The sequence below is a fragment of the Tasmannia lanceolata genome, unplaced genomic scaffold, assembly GCF_043159265.1.
Source record: "Tasmannia lanceolata isolate RefF3 unplaced genomic scaffold, GAP_Taslan_0.1 ptg000013l, whole genome shotgun sequence".
Lineage (NCBI taxonomy): Eukaryota > Viridiplantae > Streptophyta > Magnoliopsida > Canellales > Winteraceae > Tasmannia > Tasmannia lanceolata.
In genome coordinates, this window is record NW_027518690.1 from 44,348,959 (window position 1) to 44,367,635 (window position 18,677).

Here is an 18,677-nt window from a genome sequence, read left to right on the forward strand (position 1 = left end):
ACGAAATGGCGATTTTGTGGCCTTTTACAAACTTTCCTCGATTGGGTTTTCTTCTCTGATTACTAATTCCATTTTTCTGTTATCTTTTTTCACGATAGGAATTTCCACTAGACATGGCGGAGGAAGAGAAAGATGATGTTACCATAGTTGATGCAGAACCAACGGCCAGGATCTTCTCTTGCATGTTTTGTTCAAAAAAGTTTAATACTTCTCAAGCTTTGGGAGGTCACCAAAACGCACACAAAAAAGAGAGATATGAAGCTAAAAGAGCACAGAGGGTTTCTGAATACAAGCTCTCTAACTTAGCCTCTGCTCCTTCTCCCCTTTTTTTCATCCCAAACTATTCAAGTTTTCTCAACAATTCCTTCTATATACCTTCCCACGCCTTAAACCATGGCCATTTCGAGGCCCACTACCCACCTTCTGTACAGTTCGGATCCAACTTGGCACCTAGGTTTGATCCAAGGTGTGAATCCTCCTCGTCTTATTTGAAAAATAATTCAAATTTTCAGCGAGAGGATGATAATGATAACGAACCGACGCTCGATCTCTCTCTTCATTTATAGTAAACAAAAACTATGTCTCATCTTGTATCATAGCCAACGTTAGTCTCTGAGGCTAGCTTCGATTTGCTTTCTTTTTGAAGAGCTACAGGAAAGAGACGATGAACTTCAAGTACTTCGAAGACAAGTTGAGCAACGTACCAAGCGACTTGAATGCGATGAAGCTTGTAGTAAGCAAGGTGGAGTGTTACTATTTGTAAGAAACAAGTATGAAATGCTTTTTGTTTTCTCTATTGTTAATTAAGTTTCTTTTTTGTTTTCTGTATTTCTTTTTGGGTAGGTGAGTGTGATTGGAGTAACTGAGATTTAATGCTTTTATAGAAAAAGATGTCTCTGATTTGCTTTATGAATTCGAAATTACTTGGAGAAGAGGTAAAGGAAGGAAGATAAATAGTCTGCAAAATTAATGGTAGCAGATGTATGGGATTTTATTGCAGTAAGTTCAAGAAGGGATTTAATTACATAGCCTCTAATTAAGGAAGACTAAATCCAAAAGAAGTGAATTTTTTTTCTTTTCAATGCAAGAAATTTCAAATGATAAGAAATTGATACATTTCTCTTGGCATGGTTCTTGTTTGAATTTTTTTTTTTTTTTTTGATGTTTAAAAGTTGAAGGGAAAAAAAATCAAATGAAGATATAAAATTGGCTATGTTTAATTATCTTATGATATTTTATCTATGACTAATGTGTGTCACTGTTCATTGGATGTTTTTGCCAAATATGAATCGTATGGTTTAACTTGAAAAATATTTTTAATGGAAATGATATTGCCACCCACTTGTTTTGATACTGTCCCATCTCTTTTGTTTAGAATTATTTATTGGCCAAGCATTGAATGTTAGAACGAGCACTCAAAGAATAAGCGGATTCACAGTAAGACTTCCATGATCTTTCATGTTAAATTCAGATATTTATAGTGTGATTCTTTTTCTTTTCATTTTTTTTTCTATATACGACCGTCGGTGAATATCACTTTTCTTGTAGTGTCCGGACACACATACTGACATACATATATGTACAAATGATTTATGATCTGATTCTCAAGTTCATATTTCCTCTCAATACATAGTCCATTCAAATAATAATCATCTGATTTTTCTCTAAACAAATCCCAGAAGCACACGATCTGATTCTTGTACTAAAATTCAGACATGAAGCTATTTTTTATTTCTTTTTTCTTTTTTTTTTAGGGAGTGAGGTGTAAAATTTTGTTTCTACTATGTCATATAGGGTTGCAAATTAACAGTATATTGGTAATTGGGGCATCTGCATGTAAGATGAGACTCACTTTGCCACTTGGCAAATGGCAAATATTACCAAAGTAGTGTACAATAGTAGCTGCTCTTAGAAGCTACCTTTGTTGCAAATGATGACTCATAAGATTAGACAACATAGTAAACTTATAATCAACTTAAGATGAGGGATGCTACACTCGTAGGAGCCCTTGCAGAAACCGGGTAGAAGGGCTCCTCCATTGGATCCACGTCATCTGCTTCACCATTATCAGTGCCATTAGAAATGCACTCTAATGCACTAAGGATGACGTGGATACGATGGAGGAGCCCTTGTAGCCGGTTCCTGCAAGGGCTCCTATGAGTGTAGCATCCCTCATCTTAAGTTGATTATAAGTGTACTATGTTGTCTGAACTTACGATTACCAGAAATGCACTTAGGATGATGTGGATACGATGGAGGCGCCCTTGTAGCCGGTTTCAACAAGGGCTCATGTGAGTTTAGCATCCCTCATCTTAAGTTGATTATAAGTGTACTATGTTGTCTGGTCCTACCTACGGTTATCAAGACATTCTTTTCTAAGAGATAATATTGAGATATGGGGGTAGTTTTGGAATAACAATTCCAATTAGTTGATGATGATGTTTTGCCATCCCCCCACCCCCCAAAGGATAATGCACGCCTCCTTTAACGTGAATTGTGGGCAAACTTTTACACTGTTGACGTCAAATCACATTAACAAGGGGGCGCATTATCTCACAGGAAGGTGGGGGGAGCGAAAAATCCATCGCCCTAAGAAAAAAATGTCGAAGGGAAATACAATTTTCTTCCAAATTATCACCATAATAGACAAATTGAAGCCCAAGAATTGGATGGCCAGATTTCAGAAGAAATTTTGGGCCAATTTCTGAAAGGAAAAATTGCAAATGGGGGACACACTTTTGAAAAATTGGAAAAGGGGGCTTTTGAGAGTTTGATAATCCCATTTAGAGGGTTGATAACCCCCTTTTTAGTGAGTTTGATAATCCTGTGGGAGCTTACACCTTATAAAAATCTAGTCTTTAAATAAGCTAATTCTTCAACTGATTTACTGTTCTTTCTGAAGATACTGTATTCCTTTTGCACTTGGCCACGTTCCTTCTTCACATGCAAGGTACTATAATCATCCCATAACCCTTGGTTTTATAATGGCGCCCACTAAGAGACATGCTCGAAATAATGCGGCGCATACAATACAACACAATCAAAACCTAGTTGATACACACACCTTGGGTTGATCTGAACCATCTAGTTGCTAGCCATTACTTTTCAGCTCCCACATCAGAAAAATGTTTAATAGCCTCTCGATTTTAGAGGTGCAACTCGGGTTTTTTTTTTCTAGGAATTCGTGTTGGATTTTACCTTAAAATGGAGTTGGGTTCGGGTTGATTCCAATTGATTGATTACCAAAAGATCAACCCAAGTTGCACCCCTAGCTAGTTAATTTTCATGGGATGATCCTAGCCTTCCATTTTATAGAGGTCTCCATAAGATGTGGTTCCTCTATAGCTCGGAAAGGTAGGATCACCTATGGCTCTGTTCACTTCTTTTCCCTGGTGCTGATTTTCCTGGAAAACAGCCTTTTTTTTCCTGACAAGACCTTGACAAGACAAAATTTTTGTATTCACTTTTTTTCTAGGGAAAAATATTATCAGATTTGGAATTTCTTATTTAAAAGTTGAAAATGATGTGGAAATTGACTTTTTCCCTGTTACTCGAGATTTGATTTGCGATTAAATATATCGGAAAGAGGCTTTCTAAGGAAAACAAAACCTTTTCCTTGACAATTTGCCTGGATTCCTTTTCCTTCTGCCATGTCACCTGGAAAGGAAAGGAAAGGAAAACACCTTTCCTTTACTTTCCGGGGAAAAGAAGTGAACAGAGCCTATGGGAATGATTTTTGGGGTACAACTTATTTACACTGTGGCCCATCAAATGAACGGTTTTATCATCCTATGGCGCGGATACTTTTTGAGAAGTATTGGACTATATCGGCTTACACCATATAAAAACTCTAAATTCCAAGGGGTTGTGGAAAAATCATAATGCCACCCTAACATTCTTTAAATAAAAATAAAGGATAATTTTGTCCCTTTGAAATTTAAAATCATTTATGTTCGTAGGAGTGCAACTCAAGTCGGGTTGAGGCCTACCCGAACCGAACTCAAGGAGCCAATTCACTCAACCGGACTCAAGGAACCAGTTCACTCAGCTCAAACCAGCCCAAACCCGACCTGACCCGAGTTCCAACCCGACCCAATCCTAGTTTTTACGCTTACTTACTAAAAGAAAGATTAAAAAATGTCTGGTTTCACTCGGGTCGGGTTGCCCAAACCCAACCTAAAGGATACCCAATCTGACCCGACTTTTTTCCGGGTTGAACCCGACTCAAGTTGCTTGCACCCCCACTTTGAATTCCGTCGAGATACCATCAACTTTACCACATTAGCAAAAAAATGGTCAAACCGTGTCACTCTTTTTGCAAAATAACAAACTAGGTTACTTTATTTGTTGGATACTCTTTTGCAAAACTTTTTTTTTTTTTTTTTGTAGTCTTTTTATCTTGCGCACACCTCAAGGTACTAATGATCATCCCATACCCCTTGGTTTTATAATGGCACCCATTAAGAGACATGCTTGAAATAATGCCGCGCACACAATACAACACAATCAAAACCTAGTTGATACACACACCTTGGGTTGATCTGAACCCTTCAGTTGCTAGCCATTACTTTTCAGCTCCCACGTCAGAAAAATGTTTAATAGCCTGTCGATTTTAGAGGTGCAACTGGGTTTTTTTTTATTCCTACTAATTTGTTCTGAGATTTTACCTTAAAATGGGGTTGGGCTCGGGTTGATTACAATTCATTGATTACCAAAAGATCAACCCAACCTGACACATGTTGCACCCCTAGTTAATTTTCATAGGATGATCCTAGCCTTCTGTCTTATAGAGGTTTCCGTAAGATGTGGTTCCTCTATAGATCGGAAGGGTAGGATCATCCTATGGAAATGATTTTGAGGCACAACCTATTTACATTATGGCCCATCAAATGAACGGTTTAGATCATCCTATGGTGCGGGTCATACAATACTTTTTGAGAAGTATTGGACTATTTCGGCTTACACCATATAAAAACTCCAAAATCCTAGGGGCTGTGGAAAAATCATAATGCCACCTAACATTCTTTAAATAAAAATAGAGGATAATTTTGTCCTTTTGAAATTTAAAATCATCTTCTGTTTGTAGGAGTGCAACTTAGGTCGGGTTGGCCTCGAGGAACCATTCACTTAACCCAAACCCAACATGACCCGATGAACCCTTTTTTATAACCCAAACCAGACCCAACCCGAGTTTTTAAGCTTAGATAAAAAATGTCGGGCTTCACTCGGGTCGGGTTGCCCAAGCCCTCAACCCAAACCCAACCTGAAGGATACCCTCTTTGGGATGTTTTTCGGTTCTCTCCAATCCACTCAAAGTCTCCGTAGCAGAGCGTTTTTTTCATTTCGTAGTTGGATGCCCCCATCCACGATGCCACCTTAGGTTCACTTCTGAAATCATCAGATCATTGATACCGATGGCCCCTGTGCCCACTTCTGCCTCGTGTAAGTGATCGAATGATCCTAGCCCTTCGATTCACCTCGTTCACCAAGTAAAGCCAAACCGTTGATTTCTGTAGCCCTTCATCTTACGCACACCGCAAAATGTTCTACAAGATCAACGGTCTTGATCTCCCATACATGTCCACCCTTGTACGACCCAAAATCTTCTATTCTCATCCTACTCTGTTAAAACATGTGAGATGTTGGATTGGGTTGAGGTTCACCATTGGATCGTCTTGGTGTAGGTGAGGCGAGTACTTTAGGAGAGGTAACCTAGCTAGATTAAGCAATAAGATTGAATTAGAAATTAGGCTAGATTACAATCTTTTTATTATCATCTCTTTCCATAGTTATCTTGATTTCATTCTATATGCGTACTTTGGGATTTGATTGAATTAGATATTAGACTAGATTCCAATCTTTTTATCGTCATCTCTTTTCATAGTTATCTTGATTTCATTCTATATACGTACTGTGGGATTTGCTAAGGTCCATCGCAAAAGGGTTTTTGCTACTGATCTGTGGCATGTCAGACCAGCCACCTCGTGAACGGAGGCAAACAGCATTTGTCTCAATTCACGAGGTGGCTGGTCTGAGGAGCGACAGACCAGCCGCAAAAACCCGCTAGCAATTCGCAAGTGCTCTAAATAAGCACCATTGCAATCAAACCAACCTTTGTGAAATCTCTAGAATTTATCATACATAACAGGCTACAGCCATTTCAGAGGGGCGATCCTAGAAGACTCTAGTCCAAGAAGAACAAAGATGCTGTACAGGAACGTAGGGGGATCTGGTCTGAAGGTGAGCCTTCTTTCATACGGGGCGTGGGTGACCTTCGGAAACCGACTAGACGTAAAGAGGCCAAATTCCTCCTTCAATGTTGCCGTGACCACGGTGTAAATTTTTTTGACAATGCAGAGGCCTACGCAAATGGCCGGGCCGAAGAGATAATGGGCCAAGCGATCCGAGAACTCGGATGGAAGAGATCCGATCTCGTCATTTCAACCAAGATTTTCTGGGGCGGGTCCGGCCCGAACGACAAAGGTCTATCACGCAAGCACATCGTTGAGGGCACGAAGGCTTCTTTAAAGCGTCTTGATATGGACTGCGTTGATATTATTTATTGCCATAGACCTGATAATGTTACACCTCTAGAGGAGACCGTGAGGGCTATGAATTATGTGATTGATGAGGGGAGGGCATTTTATTGGGGGACCAGTGAGTGGTCTGCTCAGCAGATAACTCAGGCTTGGGGGATTGCTAATAGGCTTCATTTAGTGGGGCCTATTGTCGAACAGCCTGAGTACAATCTTTTCAATCGACACAAGGTTTGTTTGTGATTACCCGGTTCAGGATCTATGATCTGTTGATGGTTGTGTTTTTTTCTCTTTTAATGGAAACTAGTAATGGCTATGATAAAATTAAGAGAATACACTAATCTTTATTGCAATACAATTAGCACTAATGAGTGTTTTACACTCGTAAAGGGATGAAGGTAGAAAGACTCAACTCAACTAAGATTTTGTGCCAAGCTAGTTGGGGTCGGCTAATGAATCCTTTAGAAAATTTTCATGAAGAAGGTGAAAGGATCTACACGGCTCAAATTGACTGACACTAATTTTCTACCCAAGTTGTTTTCGGTCTACCTCCACCTCTTTTTACTCCATCAACTTGGCACAAGTCACTTCTTCTCATTGGAGCATCCAAAGGCCTACGTTGGATATGCCCAAACCATCTTAAGCGGCGCTGTCTTATCTTCTCCTTAATTGGTGCCACCCCTACCTTTTTACGGATGTCTTCATTTTTAATTTGATCTAAACTTGTGTAGCCGCACATCCATTTAAGCATTCGCATCTCCGCTGCACTCATCTTATGCACATGCTGCTTCTTGGTGGCCCAACATTCTGAGCCGTACAACATGGTTGGCCTCATTGCTGTCTTGTAAAACTCCCCTTTTAACTTGGTAGGTATTTTACAATCGCACAGAACTCCTGAAGCATACTTCAACTTCAACCAACTTGCTCTTAGTCTGTGGTTAACATCCTCTTCAATTTCTCATTCCTTATGTAGGATTGAGCCAAGATAGCGAAAGATATCCCTTTTCGGTATTTCCTATCCAGTCATATTTACTACATCCTCACTCTGCTTCCTTACATTACTAAAGTTGCACTCCATATACCCTGTCTTAGTTCTGCTCAGTCTAAAACCTTTGGATTCTAAAGTAGTTCTCCATAACTCTAACTTAGCATTAACTCCTGCTTTGGTTTCGTCAATCAATACTATGTCATCTGCAAATGTCATACACCACGGCACATCGTCCTGGATACCCTCCGTAAGTTCATCCATAACTAGAGAAAAAAGATAAGGGCTTAGAGCTAATCCTTGGTGCGGTCATATTGTAATTGGAAACTCACTAGACGTGCCATCCGTAGTTCTAACTCTAGTTACTGCTTCATCGTAAATATCCTTAATCTTATCAAAATATTTAGTAGGTACTTTTTCCCTTTCAAGGACCCACAACGTAATACTTCTAGGCACCCTATCATACGCTTTCTCCAAATCAATGAAAACCATATGAAGGTCCTTTTTATTTTCTCTAAATCTCTCCATTAACCGCCTAATAAAAAAGATAGCTTCCATAGTTGATCGTTTGGGCATGAAGCCAAACTGATTCTCTGATACCTTAGTCTCCGTTTTTAGTCTATGTTCAATTGCCCTCTCCCAAAGCTTCATGGTGTGACTCATTAGCTTAATTCCTTGGTAATTGGGCAATTCTGGATATCCCCTTTATTCTTATAAATAGGTACTGATGTACTATTTCTCCACTCATCAGGCATCTTCTTAGTCTTCAAAATATTTTCCAAGAAAAGAAAATACCTATGTCAAGTAGAACACCTCTATTTATGTATCAGCGCTATGTTTGATGAAAAATAGAAAAATATGAGAAAAGTTAAGAAAATCCTAAAGAAGAAAAAAACCTTAGGAACACATGTATTTCATATTAAATGACCAAAATACATCTAACTCATAGCAAATGGTCAAAATGTCATCCGAAGGGTCCCCTCGTCTCAAATTTTGGACGGATCCATGGCATCCGAAGGGTCCCCTCGTTTCCCAGTCTTCAATTGGCTCTATCATTAATTTCATCCCTTTGAAGGCTACCATTGACAACACTAAATCTCAAGGGTGGTGGGACATGATTCAAGAGCATCCATAGCTCCTGGATCTAAAGCATATCATTAATTCTGGTCTCTTCTATAAATCTGTTTTGACCTCTCCGATATGGAAGCCAGAATCTGATGGAATTTTCAGGCTTAAGAGTGCCTGGAATTTTCAAGCTCAACTTTCTCTATTATGGGTTGTATGTTTATGACCCGGATTGATAGAACACTGTTCTATCAGAAAAGAAAATAAGGAAGAACAGGGACGGAGCCAGGAATTTGCTCTAGGAGGGGAAGAGGATGGTGGTTTTATAACAATTACTAAATTAATATGAAGTAAAAAAAATATCAAGGGTTGACATAAATTTCAAATCAAATTGCTCTTAATTTAAATAAAAAAAATTCATTTAGACCCCATTTAGTGATGAAAACACTCTCATATTTATCTTGTTTATTTGTGTACTGTAATAATCAACCGGGGCTTCAATTTTATGACATTTTTTTATAAAAAAATAAAATAAAATTGGAATATGGAAATAGGATTCATGGTTAGAACAAGGGGAGATTATATACCGTGTTTGAGGTTAAAGCCCAGTATTTTTCAAAAAGCACAGTGGGCCCACTTCATAAGATGATTCAAACTATTTATCAGTTGAATTTGGCCACAACGTAAATAAGTTGTACTCCCGTAAATCATCTCGATAGGATGATCCTAACCCTCGGATTTATAAAATTTTCCATAATGTTCAGCCCCTCTACCAATCAGAGGGTTAGAGTCATCCTATGGAGATGATTTACGTGTACAACTTATTGAGGTTGTGGCCCAACAAATGAACGGTTTGGATCATCCTATGAAGTGGGCCCAACTTACTTTTTGAAAACTCCAAATGTATCTTGCTTTTGGACCGAGGCCTAGACATATTAGGTGTTGAAGTTTAGAATGAACGGTAGAGATGAAGATCTTAAATGCTTTAAAAATGCCACAAAAATAGCTATTTTTGGAAACAAGGTGAAATCCCTTAAATACCTAATTAATTTTCTAAGAAATCCAAGGGGGCGGGCAAGATTGCGTTTGGAAATTAAGGAGAGGCGTACATTTCGGCAAAATCCAAGGGGACGGGCAAGATTAGGTTTGGAAATTATAGGGTAGCAAAAAATTTGGCCTCCTCCCCCCCCCCCCCCCCCCCCCCCCCCCCGCCCCGCGGCTCTGTCTATGGGGAAGAAGATGATAGAAAAAATGGATAGAATGAGTTAATTCGAGGAAACTTAGGCCTCCAATGAGTTAATTCGAGGAAACTCGATCTCCAATATGGAAATTGGAGGTCATCATCTCTCTCTCTCTCACGAGCAGCTTTTTATGTCTCTGCAAATCTCTAATCCTAATTCGAGGAAACTTAGGCCTCCAATGAGTTAATTCGAGGAAACTCGATCTCCAATATGCAAATTGGAGGTCATCATCTCTCTCTCTCTCACGAGCAGCTTTTTATGTCTCTGCAAATCTCTAATCCTAATTTGCTTATAATTATTTGATAATTAGGACAATATCAAATGGTTTTAAAGCACTGATTAGTGGGGTCTTTTTCTTTCTTTCTTCATGCTCTTATTCTCGAGATTTTATATGGTGAAAGCCTGTATAGTCTAGTATTTTTCAAAAAGTACTGTACGGCTTACACCATACTAAGGCCCTATATGTTTTAGATTATGAAAGTCTATTTCCAATTCAAAACTCATTATTTGATATTTCATATTTGGATTTGGACCCAAAATTAGTGTAATTAGAGAGTTACATGAGTTTCCATTTGACTCATAACAGAGTCAAAGAGAGATTGAGACATAGAATAGGGAAAGACAGAAAGAGAGATTGAGAGAGAAAGAGGGTGAAACATACATACCTAATTGTGATTGAAATCCCACACGCCCAGTCCGTTGGCCTAATCCATAAAGAGGAGTTGTGATTTGTGAGGTTTGAAAACAAAAACGATTGAAGTGTTGACGAAATAGAAACCCCTAAGCAAGAAGGAAAGAGAGATAAAGAGGGGATACACCACGTTTTCGCAACTCCCTAAAACTCTAAAACATCTACGAGATTGCGTAACGGCAAGGATTTTAGCCTTTCTAAAACGAGATTTTCAAAAATTCCATAAGGGCAGTTGCCATTTTTGCCATTTTCCCTCCAACTCTAAGAATACAGCAACATACATAAGAATTTTCCTAGTCCTTGCGGGGGCCACTGTTTGTGAGATGTCCTTTTTAAGGTTTGAGGATATATGATGATGAATTGTCTACTTTTCTGAAAGCGTGGAGTTATGTGGTTGCAAAGACTCTGACAAATTGCATGGAGGAATAGAGAGATTACAAGGAGAAACATAGTGTACATACATGGAACTGATACTTACACCGCCACTTTATACAGTCTATAAAATAACTGTCAAAGGTAATAAAAATTTAAGGGAAAGAAACGCATGCAAAGGAAACAATCACTCCCTTGTTAGAGAAGTAGAACCCTCAATTTGTTTCTTTCTCTTTGTTCCCAACCATGAGAATATATCCTTTTGTTTTTCTTAATTTTTTAACATAGATTTTGCCCTTTCTAGTTTCTACCCTTCCTTCTCCCCTTCAATCGCCCCTTTCCACTTCTACCCCTCTTCTGATAATCCCTCTGTTTTGGCTTTATACGTAACCTGTGATATTTTAAGCCACACCCACCATAGTTTCATTTCTCATTCTCAAAGCGATTCGTCTCACCAGAGGGATAGGGAGATTAGTTCTGAAAAAACAGTGATTTTACTAAGGTTTTTACTATGTTTTGTCTCATGGGTTTTCTTGCTAGTTTCCTAATCATTTACGAAATGGCGATTTTGTGGCCTTTTTATAAACTTTCCTCGGTTGGGTTTTCTTCTCTGATTACTAATTCCATTTTTCTGTTAATCTTTTTTCATGATAGGAATTTCCACTATACATGGCGAATGAAGAGAAAGATGATGTTCCCACAGTTGATGCAGAACCAACGGCCAGCATCTTCCCTTGCATGTTTTGTTCAAAAAAGTTTAATACTTATCAAGCTTTGGGAGGTCACCAAAACGCACACAAAAAGGAGAGAGATGCAGCGAAAAGAGCACAGAGGGTTTCTGAACACATGCTCTCTAACTTAGCCTCTGCTCCTTCTCCCCTTTTTTTCACCCCAAACTATCCAAGTTTTCTCAACAATTCATTATTCATACCTTCCCACGCCTCAAACCATGGCCATTTCACGGCCCACTACCCACCTTCTGTACAGTTCAGATCCAACTTGGCACCTAGGTTTGATCCAAGGTGTGAATCCTCCTCGTCTTATTTGAAAAATAATTCAAATTTTCAGCCAGAGGATGATGATGATAACGAACCGACACTCGATCTCTCTCTTCATTTATAGTAAACAAAAACTAATTCTCATCTTGTATCATAGCCAACGTTGCACTCTCAGGCTAGCTCCGATTTGCTTTCTTTTTGAACAAATACATGAAAGGGACGATGAACTTCAAGTACTTCGAAGACAAGTTGAGCAATGTACCAAGGGACTTGAATGCTAAGAAGCTTGTAGCAAGCATGGTGGATTGTTACTATTGGTAAGAAACAAGTATGAAATGTTCTTTTGGAAGTTTCTTTTTTGTTTTCTGTATTTCTTTTTGGGTAGGTGATGGTGATTGAAGTAACTGAGATTGAATGCTTTTATAGAAAAAGATGTCTCTGATTTGCTTTATGAATTTGAAATTACTTGGAGAAGAGGTAAAGGAAGGAAGATAAATAGTCTGCAAAATTAATGGTAGCAGATGCGTGGGATTTTATTGTATTAAGTTCAAAAAAGGGATTTAATTACATAGACTCTAATTAAGGAAGACTAAATCCAAAAGAAGCGAAATTTTTTTCTTTGCAATGCAAGAAATTTCAAATGATAAGAAATAGATACATTTCTCTTGGCATGGTTCTTGTTTGAATTTTTTTATTTTTTTTATTTTTTATGTTTAAAAGTTGAAGAAAAAAAATCAAATGAAGATATAACATTTGGATACTTTTAATTATTTATGATCTGATTCTCAAGTTCATATTTCCCCTCAATACATAGTCCATTCAAATGATAATCATCTGATTTTTCTCTGAACAAATCCCAGAAGCACACCATCTGATCTATGTATGTCTATTTATGTTCCAATGAAGTTATTTTTTATTTCTTCTATTTTTTTTTTTTTAAGGGACTGAAGGTGTAAAATTTTGTTTCTACTATGTCATATAGGGTTGCAAATTAACAATATATTGGTAATTGGGGCATTTGCATGTAAGGTGCCAAATATTATCAAAGTAGTGCACAACAGTAGCTACTCTCATAAGCTCCCTTTGTTGCAACTGATGACTCATGCAATACACAAGTTTTTTTTTTTTTTTTTTGATGGGTAAGCTGGGGTTAGGCAGGACCCCGACCAGATATATTGATTAAGGAAAAGATAAATAATAAGCATAGAAAGCAAACCCTCTACATGCAGAGGGGAATAACAACCAGGATGACCCAAAAGTAGGGACCCATCTAAAACCAAAAAACAGGAAAAACAAGCAGCTTGCTAGAGCTACAACATAAAAAAACAAGAAACTACCAAACAAAGAAGAACCCCGGGAAAAACAAAAAAGAAAGGGACAAGGGCCTCCAAGCAAAAACACCCAAAATGGGGAAAAGACAAGCACCCCACAAAAACACAACCAAAGCCTCAAAATTATCCAAATTTTAGGGGCGTATTTGAGGTGGATAAGGAGGGGAGCACACAGGTAGGAGATGGTCGAAGAAGCATAGCTGGTGATTTCCCTTTCTGATCTTTCCTTTTTGGAACTGATTGCCATGAACCATCTGAGCAAGAAGTGACCGAGAAAGAGAGCCCGCGAAGAGCATTGGGTGCCAGGCAAACCCAGGTTCTATTAGAAATTTTTTCATGTAAGCCGAAAAAAGAAATTGAATAAGATTGTGTTTTTCTTCTTCTTCCACACAGCTTTATTTCATCTGTCTTGGTTGGTTGGAATTTGATTTGGATGATGTTTTAATGACAGCATGCCTTTTCATTCATCCTTTCTGGGTTTTCTTTTGAGGAAGTTTGCATGTTTTCTGAAAAAAAAAATGATGAATACCAAATTGTGTTGTATCCCCTTAGAATAAAGAGAGGGAGGGGTGTAACTATCTATAAACCAAAGGGAGAATATAAGTCCTTTGTCGCTATAATAAAGGGTAATGATTCCCGCACTCCCTTGTTTTGATAGTGCCAGTCCACCAGTTACTAAACCTTTTTTTATACCAGCTTGCTGGGAATTGAAAATGCAAGAAACAAAAACAAAGATATCTAGAATTTCCTTATATTTTCTTAGCTTCAATTGGATAAAACAATTAAAAAATATATATGTAAAATACACTGGAATTTGTTGCTATACTGGTAAACGAATTTTAAAAAATGTGTCTAGAATGTCCTGGAAAATTTCCCCAGAGGGTGCGTCTAGAGAAATACTTCTACATGTTTTTTATTGAGTAAAAGATAACTTATATTAAGAGTAAAAAAGCAAGGTATTTTAGAATACCACAAAATTCCCATTGTAGTCCACCACCCAAGATTCAAAGTCTTGTCTGCCTGGTTTTCACTAACCAATCGCTACCATGTAGACAAACCCTGAGTGGTGAAAGACTTCTCTGTAGAAGTTTCCATAATGTGAGTCCCATCTTTAGATCGGAGGGTTAGAATCATTCTATGGATATGATTTTTGGGGCACAACCTATTTACGTCGTGGCCCATCAATTGGGCAGTTTGGATCATCCTATGGTGTGGTCTGTTCCAAGGTTTTAAATTTCGGTTTCGGCTATAATTTTGAGATTCATTGAAACTGAGATTTCGGCCGAAATCCCGAAATTTTGGTCAAAATTTGGTAGACCTTAACGAAATTACTGATTTTTCTCCCGAAATTTCGGTCAATTTCAGTTGAAATTCCGTAAAGAAATAAAATATTAATATTCTATTAAAGTTTCGACCGAAATTTAGACTGAAATTTGTGAAATTTGGTACGTTTTGGGAATTTCAGTTTCGGAACAATTCGGTGTTGACCGAAATGTGAAATCTCTGTCCGAAATTTTGGATTTCTGTCGAAATTTAAAACATTGGTCTGTCCAGTCTATTTTGAAAAAGGAAAAACTAGTAGAAACCCCCTAGATCAAAACATATCTACAAGAATCCCCCCAAACTTTTCATAATTACCAATGACATCGTTTTGTGCCTTAAATTGCTTTTATTTTTTCCTTTACCTATTCTACCCGCATTTTTATTACGCTTACAAATCCTCAAAATCTCTCCATCACTAAAGACCGCATTAAATCTTTGGAAATCTTTCACTCTCAAATAAAGGAAACATTTCTCGCTCTCTCTCTGAGAAGATTTTATATGGTAAGTTCGTATCGTCCATTATTTTTCAAAAAGTACATGTACGGGCCACACCTTAGGATGATCCAAACTGTCCATTTGATGGGCTACAACGTAAAAGTACTTTAAATGCCACACCATATGATGATCCAAACCGTCCATTTGATGGGCCACAACGTAAATATATTGTGGCCCAAGGATGATCCCAACACTTGGATCTATAGAAGTTTCCATAATATGCAGTTCCTCGATCTATAGATCAGAGGCTTGGGATTATCCTATGTAAATGAATTTTGGTCTACAACCTATTTAAGTTGTGGCCCATCAAATGGACAGTTTTGATCATCCTACGGTATGCCTATGAAATGGACGGTTTGGATCATCCTACGGGTTGCCCATCAAATGGATGGTTTGGGTCATCCTACAATGTTCCCATCAAATTGACGGTTTGGATCATCCTACAGTGTGCCCTTCAAATTGACGGTTTGGATATCCTAATTTTTGAAAAATAATGGACTACACGGCTTACACAGTATAAAATTTAACAAGAGAAGTTGCCTTTATAAGAGAGATTTAGTCGACTCAGTGATAAGAGTGAGGGATTTTAGGGATGTCTATGTTGTCTAAATCTAAGCGTAAAATGGATAAAAGAAAAAATTAAAAGCTATCAATAGTATATTGGTAATTAAGAATATTTTGGGGGGATTATGGAAGATATGTTTTTATCTAGGGTATTGTTTTTGCTAGTTTTCCCTTTGAAAAATACGGGGCGAATTCAGACGCATCGACAGCGTTCTTGGCCGCGTCTATGCCGAGTCGACAAGGATTTTCTTTTTTTTTTGAAATGGCGTCGACAAGGATTTTCCTTGGTCGCATTTTGACCCGCATCCGCATTTTTAAACACTAGTTAATGCGAATGGCTTATATTATTCACATGTATGTGCTAACAGAGATGCTTGCTTGAGCTATTAGCATGGTTCAATAAATGTTAATGCATCCAAGATAAAAGGAGCTAATGTTACCTTATTTAGCCATCCGGTGGTCTTCTCTTTCATATTGGAAGCTAAAGTTAACACCGTTGTATTTTCTTCAACCTCTTTCCACGTTATCGGTTTTAAAGGACATAATGTGGCTGTTAATGATCCATCATCCATTTTTATTTAACTCTTAGTGCTAATTTTACTCATCTTAACTCTTCACAGGAATTTAAATTTTTAGCAATTACATCTAGATAGAAGAATCATGACTATTTTATCTCATATGCTATTGCAATCTGCTTTTCAAGTATTATTCTTATTGGAAAGTTGAAGGAGCTGCGGGAGAGGATGTGGCAGCCATAATCAAGTTATTTAAGATTTTGCACTCTGATTCTCAGAAAACAGAGCTGTTTCTATGCTGTAGGTGTACTTATTTGAGTTGATTGAAAACATTTCGGAGATTAGTAACACATATGTCGTGAATCGGACATTTTATGTCACTATCTTTGAAATGATTTACTCTGTTCTTATAGGAATTGTCTTTTCTTTTTCAATACAGATTTCTGGTTATTTGTACTTAGCACAATGCTTAATTATATAATGTTGCTACTAAATAAGAACAGAATACTGCTTTTCCAAGGAGTTTGAGCACCCAATTGAATTGTTACTGATTTATGGATACTGGGTTACCACTTTAACTTGATAATGTTCTATTAACAATCATAAATCACTGTGTCATTCCATTTCTCAAGGAAGCCTATGGTTCATACATTACTTTCTCAGAATGCATAATAGAATCATTAATATTTCCCCTTGAGATTCAATCCATCAATTCAAATCAGAATGTTTAGGTTGTAGATTGTAGAATTTTAACAATACTGGTTTGCTACTTTATCTACATATAATTATAAAGTCTTCAAAGCAGCTCCCAATGTGTATTCAAGGATTCTAGCAAAGAGATATCCACTTTCCACATAAATTGCTTGACTAACTACTCTTTCTTTTCAGTTATTTTTTAAATTAAAGAAATTTGATTAGAACAATTATTTTTAAAAAAAAATTCTTTACTGGCAGTCATGGCCCAATATTCTGGCAATGAAGCCAAGATCTCATAAACATGAATAACAAGGTCCATTTCTACCCGCAATGTATGAAGAACATAAATGAATGATATCATTTTCAAGACATGGCCCTCCAGAGGAGTGCCTTCCACTATCTTGGTGGCCGTAAGGCCTTTCATGAGAGACTTATTAGGAGGGCTATTCCAGATCATTTTAGTACCGATGTATGTTGGATTTTGGTCTTGCAATGGTCAAAACCATTTTCCATAAAACCCGGGTCGAATTTAGTTTCCAGCAGACGGTTCCCACAAGTAATGTTGTATGGCACGATTTGCATCTCTTGCCCTGTATAGAAGGATGTGAGTGATTTTCCTTGACGGATTAGGAAACTACCTCCATGTAGTTCGTGGGCAGTTTTCCATGATGGATTAGGAAACTACCTCCAGCTGGGATCGGAGGGCTGATTTGACTCAGTTGAAATGACTTGGATGTCTTTTTTCTGGCCCAATTGGTGTTTGCAACTCCAACAAGGCAGAGGCCAAAGCCCTGTTCTGGGGCTCTAGTGGTTTGGGGATCATCTATCCTATCCCTTGATAGTGGAGGGTGATTCATCAAATGTCATAGCATGTGCGAATGGTTCAACTCGAGGCCCGTGGAAGCTATCGAGTACCATATTTGAAATCCAGTACTGTTGTAGGAGAATAACCACTCACTTGTCGCATATTCTTCGATCGGCAAATGGGGAGGCGGACAAGCTTGCCAAAGAAGAGGTGGAGAAGTTGTGGATGGAAGCGTGTGTTAATATACCAGGCGATGATTAGGGTGCTCCATAGATGTAATGATGTTAGGAGAGTTAGGCGACACCTTGTCTCCTGCGCTTCGATATATGTATTATCTTTAATGGGATTAATGATAGTTACCGTTTATCAATTCTGTCTAGGGAAGAGGAGTTTGTGATGAACTCTTATTTCCTCCTCTGTAACTGGGGTTGTTTGGATGCAGTTGCAAACCTGGTTTCTTCTTAAGATCTCTCAATTCAATAGCCTTGACGACATCTTTAAGTGCGCCGGATTTCATCCTGCATTCAATGGTCCAGAAAAGACCTTTGTAGCTGTGATGGTGGGCTACCCTGTTTGGCACACTTACGGAATATTCGAAAGCAGGCAAAGTTCAATGGCTAAAGGGTATCCAGATAGCTGAATTCTTTAGCTATAAAGCGTTAGATCAAAGATTTGGGACCAGTATAAGTCCTGAGAAACTCCAATTCCGTCTCTCAGGTTGACAGAATCTAATTTGGAATCCAGTTGGCTACCAACCATTTACCGGGCATTCCCATTTGGATTGAAAGTGTCTTGAATTTCGCCGTTAATTTGAACACACAGGACTGTAATATCTGTATCCACTCTACAATGCTATTCAAGAAAAAGGGAGCTGCTGTCCATGATCCAATGGAGAATCTCACACTAAAACCGTGAATGGAACAGGGTGCCAGATTTGTTTGCCAATAGAGGAACTATCAGTAGTGACTTCTTTTGTATCCCTCCGGTGGCTACAATGAGATTGCTCTTCGATGATGCTTTGAAAGCCTCGCAATTCAGATTTCATGAATTTTTTCTCTTC

General features: G+C 38.1%; 1 pseudogene; it reads left to right on the plus strand.

Annotated features, from left to right (window-relative positions):
- The first annotated feature begins 6,050 nt into the window (after positions 1-6,050).
- Positions 6,051-18,257, plus strand: LOC143891308 (putative voltage-gated potassium channel subunit beta pseudogene; annotated as a pseudogene).
- Positions 18,258-18,677: the final 420 nt, after the last annotated feature.